At 47.3% G+C, this 15736-nt stretch overlaps 1 pseudogene; it reads right to left on the bottom strand.

The window, feature by feature from the left end:
- Positions 1-15109: 15109 nt before the first annotated feature.
- On the bottom strand, positions 15110-15339 carry LOC139227342 (U2 spliceosomal RNA; annotated as a pseudogene).
- Between the last annotated feature and the right edge of the window lie 397 nt (positions 15340-15736).

Genomic DNA, 15736 nt, shown 5'->3' with positions numbered 1-15736 from the left:
AATCACCGACCTGGGTTTATGGTGACGTCCAATAACCATCAGCAGGTCAGGGCCTTCAAAGGAGCTTCGAAAGGCACTTCTGGCTGAAGATGGTTGCAAACGCTTCAGCCTTGTCTTCTGCACTTGCGTGCTGGGCTCCGCCATCATTGAGGATGGGGATATTCATGGAGCCTCCTCCTCCCGTTAGTTGTTCAATTATCCACCACCATTCACGACTGGATGTGGTAGGACTGCAGAGCTTTGATCTGATCCGTTGATTGTGGGATCACTTAGCTCTGTTTATAGCATGCTGCTTCCGCTGCTAAGCAGCATGTGGTTCTGTGTCGGTCGGGCCGCCGCACCAAATGCCATGCTGCTTATAAAAAAACCTTGCTGGTGACAAAGAATATTTTTGAAAGTCCCCCTTAATCTTTTTTATTTGTTTTGACGTTATCTACTATAATCATCACATTATTTAATACTCGATTTCTCTCATCTTATCCGCCTTGTATTTTAAACATCTCCCATTGCTAACCTAATGTTTTGTTGTCCATATTGTCCAAATAGCCATTATGAGCTAGGTCCTCTCTCATTCTACTGACAGTGATTCATTTCCAATCATTTCCAGCAACTTTACCTTTGACTCTTATTTTTCTACATTTTTAATGTGAACCTTATTAGAGTGGAATCACTATTTCCTAAATATTCTTCTACATTTAGGTAATGTATTTGCCCTTCTTCATCACCAAGAACCAGATCTAGCACTGCATCCTTCCTTATTAAGGAAACAGTTCTGGATCCATTCAAAAAAATTACTTGCCATTTTGACCATAAGCATTTGTTTTATCCTGATCTACCTCAGGATGGTTACCGTTCCCCCTTTGTTAAAGCCGTTTCACTGCTGTAAACTCTCTAAAATTTCCTTTAAATCTCATCCTTGATTTCTTTCCCACTCTGCAGTGGTCTATATTGGACTTGCAATATGGTTAACGGGTCCCATGTTATTTCATAGCAACTTACAGCAGAGAAGGAGGCCCTTTGGCCCATCGTGCCAGTTCCGGCTCTTTGAAATCAAACAGTGGGAGCGAATGGCTGCTTGCTCTTGGAAAGAGTCAGCAGTGAGAAACAAGAACTGAGAAAAAAAATTCAAAACCTGAGCCGACCTGAATGGGACGTTTTTGGACTAATTCGCAAACATCTATCTGTCCTTGACCTAATTGGCTGAGGTTCTCTGCCACAAAAAGGCAGAAGTTGCAAAACTTCCTTCCTCATTGCATGCCTCCATTATTGCTATCTTGGTGTAGGAGTCTTGATTGTAGTAGGTAGTAAGTAAGCGCCTGTCATATGTTACTACAAGCACAATGAGAAAGATAGCTGTGACTTTTTTTTAGCTGAAAAAAAAGTAACCTTCAAGATAAGTAATGTCAGTGTTAAGCTTTCATCCAAAAAGCACCACCCTGGTTTTAGATTAAACAGTTATACGCTAAAAATTTGCTTCATCACTCATGTGTTTTCAGTCTCTTTTTTGATTGGTCGCAGGCAGCGTGTTTGTTTGCTTTTTTTATTTATGATGACACCATGTATTTTCCCTGACCTTATCCCGGCATCGCAGAAGCAATAATTATGGCAAGGGGCAGGAATCTCCTCATGCAGGAGACAACTTTCCTTCTCTTCAAATTTACAGATCACCTGATGGGAGGAATGATCACTTCTGTTCATTTACCAGCAACTAGATGGGCATCAAAGGTCCTGAAATCCAGTGGGTAGAATATTTACGTTGGTTCAAACTGCTGCAAATGTCAAAAAAAAAAATTTGTGCAGCAAAGTTACTTGCCCCTAAACCAGTATTACTCACCTAGGGGGAAAAATCCACTGCATCTGATAAGGACCTGGCAGATGACCAGGGGGCAAAGATTTAAAGTAATTCGGGGGAGGTATAGAGGAGATTTGAGGGAAGATGTCTTCACCCAGAGGGCGGTGGAGGTCTGGAACTCACTGCCTGAAAAGGTGGGAGAGGCAGAAAGCCTCACCACACTTAAAAAATACTTGGATGTGCACTTAAAGTGCCGTAACCTACAGGGCTACAGACCAAGAGCTGGAAAGTGGGATCGGCTGGATAGCTCTTGGTCGGCCGGCGCAGACATGATGGGCCGAAATGGCCTCCTTCAGTGCTGTAAATTTCTATGATTCTATGAGAAAAGGCTACTCAGCCCATACTTCGATAGTTATAGATAGTGTCCTGTGAGCACTGACAGCAACCTGCAGAAAGCATTCATTTTCAATAACTACATTTTTTTTCCCCTCTATTCTTGATGAAAATACATTTTGACATTCTAATCATCCCCTCATTTCAGTAGCACCAAAGTGCTTCAAAAAAAGTACCAACTGTGAACTGTGAATACTGGAGGCCAGGAAAGTTGAAGTTGAAGTGATTGATCCCTGAACTTGCAGATGTTGATTCATGGTGCAATAAGACAACATCTGATTGGCCAGATTTCTAGCAATAGTTTCTAAGTGCGTGTGGCAGTCTCTCTGTGGGGTTAAGACATGTCACGGAGCACATTTTCTTCAAATATCTTAACACTCTCAGAGGCGGGAATCCCCCAGAGAGACACCAGTGAGATAGTTCAATGTTCTGAGAAGGCTTATGTTGATGAAAAAGAATGACAGTCATCCCAATTCTTGCTCGATTTAAAATGAATTCACTCCAAGTCAGCAACAGGAATAGTACTGCTTAAAACCTGCTAAATTCAACATTTTATGTTTGTTAAACTAGATATTCTAAACATTTGGATCATATTTATTTTATTAAGTGAGAAAAAAATCTACATCATCTAATTAAAGGCTGTTTCTCAGATGCCAAACCTGCCATTTAATCCTTCAGATTTTACAGCGTTTGTCACGATTGCGCGCGGTATTGCTGGGGATACACTGTGTTCTTTGGCAATGTCAAGGCAAACTCTGGATTCAAAAGAGCTAGGAAAATTGGATGACCTGTGCCGAGATCCTAATCATTTACCCAGGATACATGGAACCGAATCTGAGATTCCGTGAGCGTCAGGCTTTACACACTCAAATCTGCAAAATGTCTTTCGGCAGCCAAATGGGAAACACGCGTACAAGGAAAATGACTTTTCACATAAAAATTTTCCCCAGTAAACGGTTAGAACATTTATAATAAATGAGCATCTTGCCAGTGGGGAAAGATATTAACTCTATCATCTGCCTACACAATAGTTGAAACGACCAGTTCCTTTGCTATAATTCACTGCCGCAGTAAAAATATTAACTTTGGCTGTCCTGGTGTTGCTTTTTATATTACTTTTCTAGGTTTTCACTGAGCATGAAGCAGGACCCAGGTGCTGCCTGTGTTGTTGGAAAGGCTTGTGTTATTGATCTCCACCAGCAGTTAAGTTGAGTTCTCGCTCAAACCAAGATTTCGGATCAGTTTTGCCTGCATCAGCGGCAAATCTTATTAAGAGCAGCTGAGTCCCCTGTAATACTTTTGGTATTTCTGGAATAAGGAATGGAGTTGCAAATGTATGATTGCATTGCTGCTCATTGAGCAATATGTCACTGGCTCTTGCCACAGTTTATCGAATGTATGCGAGGGCTTTTGTCATTGAACCTATTACACCCCCTTTTCTTCACCCATTAATTAATGGTACTATCATTGCAAAACAAATTCTCCATACAGGGAAACATCGCTACATAATGGTAACAAATGATGGCACCTGAAATGTAAAGGTACATTTGAGATCCACAGCATACCAGGAAAGAGGAATGCTGTAGTCCGTTGACTGGAGCATGAAGTACCACACTCCATACTTCCCTCGCACAACCGTTACTTGACGAGATGATTTATTTCAGGTATTTAGTAAACTCTGAACACTCATTTCCTGACGTGTAAAAATACCATCAGTGAGCAAAAGATGCTAATGGTAGATATGTTCTCAACAATATAGCATTGTACCCTTGACAACTGCCTCTGCACTGAATTCCATTTCAAAAGCATTGCAAAATACCATTGGTAGATAATTTATAAAACTTGTCTCACTCACAAAATACTGCTTCTTCCCTCTCATACTACAGATATCCCATCATTAAGAACATAAGAATATAAGAAATAGTAGCAAGAGTAGGCCATTTGGCCCCTCGAGTTTGCTCCGCCATTAAATAAGATCATGGCTGATCTGATCATGGACTCAGCTCCACTTCCCTGCCTGCATTCTGTGGCTTAAGTCTCAAGGTCAAAGGTAAGTTGCATTTTAGTTTGAATATCACCTATAAGTTATTAGTCCAGCCATTTGGTTTCTCTTGGCATGGACATTGATTGAGTTCAGTTCCTTTATAAAGCATTTTTTTTTCATCATTGGTAGCCAAAAGGCCAGTTGATGGCCTTCTGGTGAGTATGTGACCTCCAATCCACAATAAGAAAATATTAATAGCAGTAGAGAACAAAACATAAGAAATAGGAGCAGGATAGGCCACCTGGCTCCTCGAGCCTGCTCCGCCATTCAATAAGATCATGGCTGATCTGATCATGGACTCAGCTCCACTTCCCTGCCCGCTCCTCATAACCTTTTATTCCCTTATCGCTCAAAAATCTGTCTATCTCCACCTTAAATATATTCAATGGGGCCAAGTTTCGGCCTGAGTTGCTCCTGTTTTTTTCCAGCAATTGGTTTAGAATGGATTATCTTAGAAATTGCAATTCTCGGCATTTAGTTTGCTCCAGTTCTAGTCATTTAGAACAGTTTCAGTTTGGAACAGATTATTTTTTTCAAAAGGGGGCATGTCCGGCCACTTACGCCCGTTTTGAAAGTTTAGGCAGTGAAAACATACTCCAAACTAACTTAGAATGGAGTAAGTGTAGATTTTTGTACGCTCAAAAAAACCTTGTCTGCACTTAGAAAATCAGGCGTAGGTTACAAATCAGGTGAATGGGGGGGGGGGCAGGCAGGGTTTAAAGGGAAGTTTACAAACATTAAACACGTCAGATTTACAAATAAAGAGCCATCATCAATAATAAATGATAAATACATCAATAAATCAACCAATAAATCAATCAAAAAAAATTAATAAAACATTTAAAAAATTAAAAAATCAATAAATAAAACATTTTCTACTTACCGACTGCAGCACCGGGAGCCCTCCAACAGCGTGCTGGGACGTTTCCCCACCCACCACCCCCCTCCCAAGTGTATCTCTGTCAGTGTCTCGATCTCTCTGCCTCTCTCACACTCTCTGTCTGTCAGTGTCTGTGTTTCTGACAGCGAGGGGAGGGGGAGGAGAGAGGTGGGAGGGAGAGGGAGGGAGGGAGAGGGAGAGGGGGGAGAGGCAGAGGGAGAGGGAGGGAGGGGGGGAGAGAAAGAGGGGGAGGGGGAGAGGGGGTGGGGGAGGGAGGGGGAGAGGGAGGGGGAGAAGGGAAGGGAGGGAGAGAAGGGAGGGGAGGGGAGGGGAGGGGGAGAAGGGAGGGGGGAGAGGGAGGGGGGGAGGGGGGGGAGGGAGAGAAGGGGGGGAGGGAGAGAAGGGAGGGGCGGGGGAGGGAGGGAAGGGAGGGGGGAGGGGGGGAGGGAGAGAAGGGAGGGGAAGGGAGAGAGGAGAGGGAGGCTGAACGGGCCCGGCCCGGCCGGGCCCAAGACTTCGGGCCCAGCACCGGATTTACAGGTAGGGGGTCAGGTCGGGTCCGGGGTCCGGTCCGGGGGGGGGGGTCCGGCGGGGGGAAGGGGGTGGTCAGGTCCGGGTCTGGGGTCGGGTCGGGTCTGGTCCGGGGGCTGGGGGGGGAGCGCTGAGTGCGGATCCGGTCCGGTCCGGGGGCGGGCGGGGCGGGTGGGGGGGGTTGGGTCGGGTCCGGGGGCGGGCGGGTGGGAGGGGGTGGGTTTGGGAGTCTGTTTGGGTCGGGTCCTGTCCGGGGGCGGGGGTGGGGGGGGGGGGGAAGAGCGGGGGTCCGGTCTGGGGGTGGGGGAGTCGGGTCCGGTCGGGAGGAAGCAGGAGCTGCGCGTGGGAGGTGCAGCCTGATCCACGCAGCCCCAGTGAGGCCATTCGGCCAGGGCTAGGGGCTGCGTACTTCGGGCCCCTCCCACACAGTTTTGGGCGCCTGGAGCTACTGCACATGTGCGCCCACCGTAGCGTGGATGTGCAGAGGTCCCGGCACTGTTTTCAGCGCAGGGACCTGGCTCCGCCCCCTACAGCTCGTGCTGCACCGCGCCCGGCTCCAGAGGACCTGCAGGGAGCCGGAGAATATGTAAGTATTTTTTAAGCGCACATTGTGGCGTGAAAAGCGGGCGTCCAGGTCGGGGCTGCGCCGTTCTAGGCGCGGCCCGAAACTTGGGCCCAATGACCCAGCCTCCACAGCTCTCTGGGGCAGAGAAATTTACTCCAACTGGGTATTGCGAAGACCAAACCGATTGGCTGGAATTTTCTCAAGGGAGGCGGGTTTGGGGCTGGGAGTTTGGGTTTCCTGCAGGTCCTGCTGACTTTAACGGCAGAGCCTGATTTGACTGCGGGGCCTTGGATTCCTGCCCGCAGCCAGCCGGGCTGAGTGGCTGTGGGCGGGCAGGCCTTAGAAGCAAAGGGCTGGTCCGAGGGAGGGATCGTGGAAGGAGGATCGACAATCGGCCGTGATAAGGGATCAGGAATGGGGCAGAGGATCGGGAGTAGGGAAAGGATTGGCTGGGGTCAGGGATCAGGAGTGGGGAGAGAGCATCATGCAGGGTTCAGGGATCGGAGGGGGGGGGTGGCATTTGCCAGGGATCTGGGACGGGGCTGGGTGGTCGGCAGGGGATTACGGGGGGGGGGGGGAGGGGGCTGGGGATCGGGGTGGGAGGGTCGACTGGGAATCGGTGGTGGGGGGGGGGAAAGAGAGGATCAGGACCTCATTATCATGGGGGTGCGGGGATGGGAGGCCTGGGGGTGGGGTGAGGCCAGGAAAGGTGATCGAAGGCCTCGGGGCGGGGATGGCGGGGTGTTCTCAGAACGGCGCAGCCCCGACCTGGACGCCCGTTTTTCACGCCACAATGTGCGCTTAAAAAATACTTACATATTCTCCGGCTCCCTGCAGGTCCTCTGGAGCCGGGCGCGGTGCAGCACGAGCTGTAGGGGGCGGAGCCAGGTCCCTGCGCTGAAAACAGTGCCGGGACCTCTGCACATCCACGCTACGGTGGGCGCACATGTGCAGTAGCTCCAGGCGCCCAAAACTGTGTGGGAGGGGCCCGAAGCACGCAGCCCCTAGCCCTGGGTTAGGTAGGGACCCTGGATCTAGGAGGTATGAAAAGCCACTCACCTCCCAGCTGTAACAGCCCCATCTCTGTTTGACTGCCGGGTTTCATGAATTATGTGAGACCCATCCACAGGCAGTTAAGCACAATATTTAACTTGAGGTAACGCCCCCTGGCAGCGTGTTGGTCACCCATCCCCCGTCCCACCCCCATCCCGCCTCCAGTAAAAGCGGAAGTCGGCAGGTTGGAGGCGGTATCAGATTGGGAATCCCATTTTTAACAATTTAACTGGCCCCCACGTTCCAAAGCCACCCTTTATTTCGGGGAAAAGTCCGGCCAGTCTTCGGACCTCACCGTTCCCTAGCCGCCAGGTCCATCCCTCTCCCTGGTAACCGTCTGAGGCAGAACGAGACTTCCAACCTTGCTCGCAATTGACCCCGTGGTGAGCTTCCAACCCCATATCCGCACCGTTACTGCTTATTTCCACCTCCCCTCCGTAACACTGTCTGACTCAGCCCTGCCTCAGCTCAGCCGCTGCTGAAACCCTCACCCATGCCTTTGTTCCCTCTAGACTTGACTATTCAAACACACACCAGTCTTCCACTCTCCATAAACTTAAGCTCATCCAAAACTCTGTTGCCCACATCCTAACTATACCAAGTCCCACTCACCCATCACCCCTGTGTTCACTGACCTACATTGGCTCCCGGTTAAGCAATCTCTCGAATTTAAAATTCTCATCCTTGTTTTCAAATTCCTCCATGGCCTCACCCCTCCCTATCTCTGTAATCTCCTCCAGCCCGATAACGCTCCGAGATATCTGCGCTCCTCCAATTCTAATTACCTGCGCATCCCTGGTTTTAATCACTCCACTATTGGTGGCCGTGCCTTCAGCTGCCGAGGCCCTAAACTCTGGAATTCCCTCTCTAACCTCTCAGCCTCTAACTCTCTCTCCTCCTTTAAGACATTCCTTAAAACCTATCTCTTTGACAAGGCTCTTGGGTGGCTTTGGTGTCAAATTTTGTTTGATAACGCTCCTGTAAAGCGCCTTGGGACATTTTACCACTTCAAAGGCGCTATATAAATGCAAGTTGTTGTTTTGACACCAGTGCATATCACTCTATAAACTCTGTGCGTGTCACAGCATTAGTAGGGCAAATGGACCACCTGACCTATTGCTCCTTGTACCCTTACATAGATTTTCTCCACATTTCTCCTCTGAACTCATTATTTCCCCGTATTTTCCTGTATTTTGCACAAAGTGAATACACTCCAAAAAGTATGTAAAAAAAGAAATTTCTACCACGTTTTGTGAAATAGTAAAGATGTTAGGCTGCAAATTGCGACCTCTCTTTGTGCGTACGATGTGCGCACGGGCCCGAAGAGGCCCGGCACACTCCGGGTTTAGGCGCACGATGCGCATGTGCCTAAACCCGGCACTTGCGATCTGCCATCACGCACACCCCCAGGAGAAGGGCTTTCTCGAGCGGAGATTTGCGCTATTTGCCCAACTCCTGTCCAGCGGATGTCCTTAAATCTCTTACACCTGGTAAGTTGCAGGCGTAAGGCCTGCTTTTACCAGCATAGTAGTTTTAAAAGATCAAAAAATTTAATTTTATCACTCATTTTAATATTAAAAATCCTGTCCATTAAGATAAGATTATCTTTAACCCTATTAAAGCAAATATTTCTTTTAAATCACAAAAATAAAACATTTTCTAAAACATTTAATTTAATTCCATTTCAATTAATTTTAAATATGTGAGGTTTTTTAAATTTATGTATTGTGTTTTTGTGTTTTTGGGGTATTCTCATTGATAGTAATCGGAACTCCGTGCCAACGGAACTCACCGTCACTATCAAAGATAATACTCCATGTTCATTGGTGGCCCAGGCCCACGTGGTCCCAGGTTGCCCGTACGCTCCTGGGATGCGTGGGCCTCTTCGCTGGGCTGTGCATCCCGGCCTCGGAGCAGAAGTAATACGTTCCTCTGGGACCACCAGGTACTTTTGTAAAAAAAAAGATTTTGGTCGGTGGCATCCGCCCACACGAAGCCTTCGACCACAATTTCTGGCCCGTTAACTATGTTCCAAACATTTAGTCAGGCTGTGCCATCATCTGTGTCGATCACGCAACTTACAATGCCATTTTAGATTTAAGGCCCATGAGGCAGCCAGTTTGAGGGGAACAGTTTGAAAACAGAAGTCATTGCTGTTGTCATCTTCTATTGGAGAACTCCAATGTACTTAACCATAAAGTACAAGAATCCTTGAAGATTCAGAGGGTGTAAGCTATCATCTTTATTTGGGTACAATGGTTTTCAAAATTGAACTGTGATGGCTGGTTGGGGGCAGTGCAGGGAGCGGGGAGTTAGTTGACTAACTCAGATTTTAGATCATTGGAAGCCAAATCTCATCCTGGTCTGAATTAACCCAAACCCTTCATTACTTTTTATGCAAGTGCTTATACTGGAAGTGAGAACTGTTTGAATCAAAACTGGCAGATTAATTTAAAGCCACTATATTTACACAGTGGGAAAATCTCTTCTGTGGAGTAGATACAGCACAAATCAAGGTCCCGTTTAATGAAAGAAAGTTCTGTGAGTTCAATACGCCAGCTCGACCTAGTGAACATGTTGACCTTGTGGTCCCTGAACAGCTTTTCACTTCTTTTCGAATCCATGTTATTCTTGGCAAAGTTAGGTTGACAATATCAGTGCCAACAGAATGATCAACATATACATTTTGCGACATTGCATGCAAGATTAACAGTTAAATCTCAAACAATAAGGACATTTTAATCGGGAAATTGTTTCAATTAAAAGGGATCTAACTTGGATATATCTTATTTCACCAGTCACCCACTCGCTTACTAACATGACACCTTTCAAACGATGTTAAAAGAAAAACATTTGCTGCCTATCCCAAAACAGATCCTGCACCAAAAATGCCCCTGGATCATGAGAATGCTTCTTTAAAGGGCCTGTGTAATCTGCAGTTTCTTGTTTTCAAGCAAAATATTTGCATTTTGATCAGCTTGCACGATTGTTAAAATATTCCTTTCATTAGCAACTGTTTTGAGACAGAGGGGTTGAAATTTCCCCTTTCTGTGATACCAGTTAGCGCCTCCTGGGGTGCTAATGAGGCACAAAACACTTTCCACCCGTGACGGGGACACTACCGGCTCCTGCGAGATTGTGCGGGAGTTAGCGGAGGCACTGCCATGTTAGCGCCACGCCCAGCAAGTAGTGCCCCGGGCCACTGTGCAACTGACGATGACATCATCGCTGTGCGCGGTGACCCCTTTGGCGTCGCGCGCCGACCCCTTTCCGCCCCGCAACGGAAGCTACGCAGCTCCACGCGAGGCTGTCGCGAGCGGGATCAGCGCCAAGCTCGCGGGTGGCGAACCGGGCCGGCATCCGCTCGCGGGGGAGCGCAAGTTAAAGGGGAGGTCGCGAGCTCCCTGTGCCACCATTTTTGGCGGTTTTGCCGACTCGCCGGTCGGCCCGACTTTTTCGCCCCTTGCGTGGTCCAGGCCGCCATCGCGCAGCACCCCATTTTGTGCGCCGGGACATGGCCTCGGCACCCCGGGGGCCCAGTGGAGGCCATCAGAGGCCGTGCAGAGAGCACAGCGGAGGGGCATTGAACTGGGTCAGCGCTACACGGAACATCCACATCGCACTGCTGATCACGCCCCAGCATCGCCCCGGACCAGCCCCAAGAGGAAGTGAAACATGTGTGATTGCAATCCATTTCTTCCGAGAGGTGGTAACCGCAATTTCGCGGCTGGGCCGTGACTTCCGTGCCGGGCGCAAGAAGTCCCGCCCCGAGCCGGTTACTGGCCCCAATCGGGACGCTGGGGCATTTCTCCCCCATAGAGTTATGCCAACACTTCATTTACAAACCTTTTGTTCTTATAATGTGCAAAAATATGGTTTTCCCTGAAGGAGAAAAAAATTGTGAAATGGAGTAAAAATGCGCTTCAAATAATCACTGCTCTATAATAAAGTGAAGGGTAATACTTACACTTCGATCCCATTGTTGCGAGGATAGGTTTAGAGAGTTAAAGGTTACTCACTTTGGGGAAATGTGGGTGGGGTATGACTGAGGTTCTTAAAATTATTAAAAGATTGATTGTAATACGAGGGGGATATGAGGGGGGTCAAATTCAACTTTGGCGGGGACACAAACCAGGCGGTAATGGACCAGCTGCCCGTCATGCTCCCCTCCTGATATTCCTTTCCGTTCAAGTCAACGAACGGCCCGTCAGCTGTCACTCGATTTCCTGCCCTGCCAAAGATAATTTTCACCCCCAATATTTCCAATAGATAGTAGATAGTAAGACTGGAGGGCCCACCTCCAAAATAAAAAGAAAAAACTGCCAATGCTGGAATTCTGAAATGAAAGCAGAGAATGCTGGTGACACTCAGCTGGTTCATGAGTTTCGAGAGAAAAGTCAGGCTATGATTTGGATTGTACCCTTCATCTGTTGTGAAATGTCATAACCCATCTTTTCTCTTTGCAGATTCTCACGGGCTTGCTGTTAGTCCCAGCAGTTTCTGCTTCCATTGCTGATAAAGCCACAGGCAAACAGGTTAAAGTGCCATAACCTACAGGGCTACGGACCAAGAGCTCGAAAGTGGGATTAGGCTGGATAGCCCTAGGTCAGCCGGCATGGACACGATGGGCCGAAATGGCCTCCCTCCGTGCTGTAAATTTCTATGATTCTCTGAGATACCAGGAAGCACTTACTTTCTTGGAGGGATGCCACGCTGTGGAAAAGGTTACTATTGGATGTCACAGGTATGGTTATGTTCCAGTCCTTTAGGAAGGGACTTGGCAGTTCCTTCGAGAGAAGGGCATTGGGCCTTTTTGGGGCCATGATTGGCCGAGGGAAGCATCATGGGTAATCTAGGTCTCCCGAAGCTTGCTTGGTTGCCTTACGGTATCGGGGAGATTTTCCACAGCATTTTGTTGCCATTGTCCAGTTTCTATCTTGGTTCTGCCCCCAAGATTTATTATTACTGACCATCGAGGGTGGTGGATGAGGCTATACTTTGAGTGGATAGGTTCCGAAGACACTTCTGCCATCCCTCTTTTTGTTTGTTCCGATATATTTTCAGAGTGCCAGGGAGCAGCATTATTAAACAGCTGGATAGCACCAGTAATAGCTGGACCAGTAAACTGTCAAAAGGCCCCAAGGCAGCTCTGCTACAGAACACTTTTTTTGCTTTGAACTATTGCATTCATCGTGTTCCATTTATTGATCCAGCTCCAAAATCTGCACTCTGCCTGTAATGTTGCTTAACTACTTATAGATCAGGGGGTAGAAATTGGTATGTGTTACGCCCATTTTTCAGGCATAAAAAGGACATAAAGCATATCAATTTAGCAGTGGGGTGGCCTGCGCCTGATCCGTTAAGCCGTTGGTCACACTGCCAAATTCATGAGGCCCATTTTTCAGGCATCCCTGGTGGCCCCCTAAAACAGGCATTGGGGCCCTTACATTATGTAAATGAGGGGCTTGTCACCTGTTAGTGTCAGCTGTGGCTCAGTGGGTAGCACTCTCACCTCTGGGTCAGAAGGTTGTGGGTTCAAGTCCCACTTGAGGGATTTAAGCACATAAATCTAGGTTGACACTCCAGTTCAGTGCTGAGGGAGCGCTGCACTGGCGGAGGTGCCGTCGTTTGGATGAGACTTTAAACCGAGGTCCCGCCTGCTCTCTCAAGTGGATGTAAAAGATCCCATGGTACTATTTTGGGGAGTTATCCCCGGTGTCCTGGCCAATATTTATCTCTCAATTAACATAACAAAAAAACCCAGATTATCTGGTCATCATCACATTGCTGTTTGTGGGAGCGTGCTGTGTGTAAATTGGCTGCCGCGTTTCCCACATTACAACAGTGACTACATTTCAAAAGTACTTCATTGGCTGCAGAGCGCTTTGAGACATCCTAAGGTCGTGAAAGGCGCTATATAAATGCAAGTCTTTCTTTTTCTTTCTGTTTTAGATCCCCTCACAACAAATGGGCTGTGATGAGCAGAGCAGGCATCAGGCCATGTGCAAGATTCTTCAGCGGACGCTGCGACCTAGACCAATGATGGATAAGTTTGTGTTAAAAAAAAGATGTTCATGCCTTCCTGTGGAGCCAGTGGAAGGCACTGGCAGCTCGCCAATGTCCTTTAGATGAGGCCCAATTTCAGGCTGGCCTTGGACCTCCCAGTTTGGCTGCCCATTGCAGCTGCATTGCCATCTTCGCAACCGGAAACTGGATGTATACGAATTTCCACACCAATGGCTACATCAATGGTGATCTGCATCAACAGTTAATTGCCAAGAAATAAAAGGATCAGCGTGCATTGAATTATTTTATTATGTCTTCCTGTTAAATTGTCAGAATGTCCATTGCTTTTGGTGTTGCTTTTGTGACCTTGCATTGTTTATGATCCTATCAATCCCAAACTCTCTGTTCCTCTGACTCTGACTTCATGTGTATCCATCCCACCAATGCCGAATGTAGTATATTTACTTCATAGGTTCTTTGCTTAAGAATTCACAGCTGCACATTTGCTGTAAAGAATGAGCTGGTTTATTAGCAAAGGTTTAACAATCGAACTGAACACTACCAGTTCATCCACCAGGCTCACAACTGTACGCCTCATCGTGGAGAACCTGAACTCAATTCACTGGGGTTTTATTGAGTCTTGTGACCATCACGTGCCTGGCTAAGCCACTCACAGTGCAACAGCTCCACAAACCTGGGAGCATGCTCACAGGTGCGTACATTATACCTACCACTGGTGCCTATGTCTCGTCGCCGAGAGCGTGCAGCAATCAAGCACAAGCTGCGGAAAAAGCATGCGGCAAACCGGTCCCACCCACCCACCCACCCCTTCCCTCAACAACTATCTGTCCCACCTGTGACAGGGACTGTGGTTCATGTATTGGACTGTTTAACTACCTAAGGACTCATGTTAAGAGTGGAAGCAAGTCTTCCTTGATTCCGAGGGACTGCCTATGATGATGATGATGCTTTCAGTCAGCTTGGTCCCCATATCTGGAAATCTCTCTCTGAACCCTTCTACCTCTCCACTTTCTTCTCTTCTTTTAAGCCCCTCCTTAAGACCCACTTCCGTTACCATGCTTTTAGTCATCCCTCAAGACCTTCCTTCTCGGCACTTATTTTCATCACATCTCTGTGTTGGGACGTTATTTTTCTCAGTGAAAGGTGCTACATAAATGCAAGTGGTTGTTGTTTCTCATCGCCTTACACCAACAAAGATATCAAGATGCAAGCAGGAATTGTGTCAGAGAAGTTAAGAACAACATGCACTGATGCTTACTGTGTTTCAGGAAAGAAAAGTGGTTCTGTGACTTCACAAATTCCTTTGTTAAAATAGCCCACACACTGACAGTATAATTGGGTATTAATAAAATTAAGGTCACCATTCTTAACCTGACATACACTTGCAGAATCATCTCACGTAAGCAACTGTGTAGATAAGGCGTGATCCAAATATTTTAGGCTTTCATTGTTCACCAAAACTATTTGACCTCTATGGGATTCATGATAGGATTTATTCATTGCCATCACTATACTTGTCACGTCTTTTGGGAAGCCACAAAAAATGTTCTTTGTTGTAATTACATGAAAAAAGAAAAGAAATTGCCCTGGGCAATGACATTGAATTGGTGTGGCCAATTTATGAACAATACTGCAGAATAACAATGAGTAGGCACTTTGTGTATTGTTTATGTAGTATTGAGGATTATAGAAGTATTTTTTTTAATTTTTTTTAATTTATTCGTAGCCAATCTTTCCAATTTTTTGTCAGATCACAAACGCCAGGGGTCACCTTGCACACATCAAGGATCACCCTGCGCTAATGCTCTTCGCCAAAAGGCCTAGAGCCCAAGCACCGTTCCTGGAAGTACTGCAATACCAGGTTCGTGCCATGGAGGTGGATGAGTCAAGCCACCCCACCCACCTCCTATTTTATAGAAGTATTTTATTTTATTTTTTTTAATTCGTAGCCAATCTTTCCAATTCTTTGTCAAATCACAAACGCCAGAGGTCACCTTGCACACATCAAGGATCACTCTGCGCCAATGCTCTTAGCCAAAAGGCCTAGAGCCACTGCACCGTTCCTGGAAGTACTGCAATACCAGGTTCGTGCCATGGAGGTGGATGGGTCAGGCCCCCCACACACCTCCGTGGAGGTGGATGGGTCAAGCCACCCCACCCAGAAGTATTGGCCCAGCACAATGCTTTCACCAGTATCAGGTTGAATACCAGTTGTCGCCAGTTCACAAGGGCACTGGTGCCTTGCAGCACTTTAATGTTTCAGTGGCCCTTTATTTTTGCTGCTATTGTTAAGCTATTCTGCTTGCCTTTTTGTGCCATTTTACTGCCGTGAGCAGCGCACAAGAGCTTAAATCCTGCCGGTGATCCATCACCGACTGGATTTTATGGACACGCCCGCAGTAAATCCCGGAATGATATATTTCAAGAATACAGACAACAGGCCAAGCCTCC

This window comes from Pristiophorus japonicus, chromosome 16 (genome assembly GCF_044704955.1).
Source record: "Pristiophorus japonicus isolate sPriJap1 chromosome 16, sPriJap1.hap1, whole genome shotgun sequence".
Taxonomy (NCBI): domain Eukaryota; kingdom Metazoa; phylum Chordata; class Chondrichthyes; family Pristiophoridae; genus Pristiophorus; species Pristiophorus japonicus.
The sequence above is the reverse complement of the archived record's forward strand: the minus strand, read 5'-3'. Positions and strand labels throughout refer to the sequence as shown.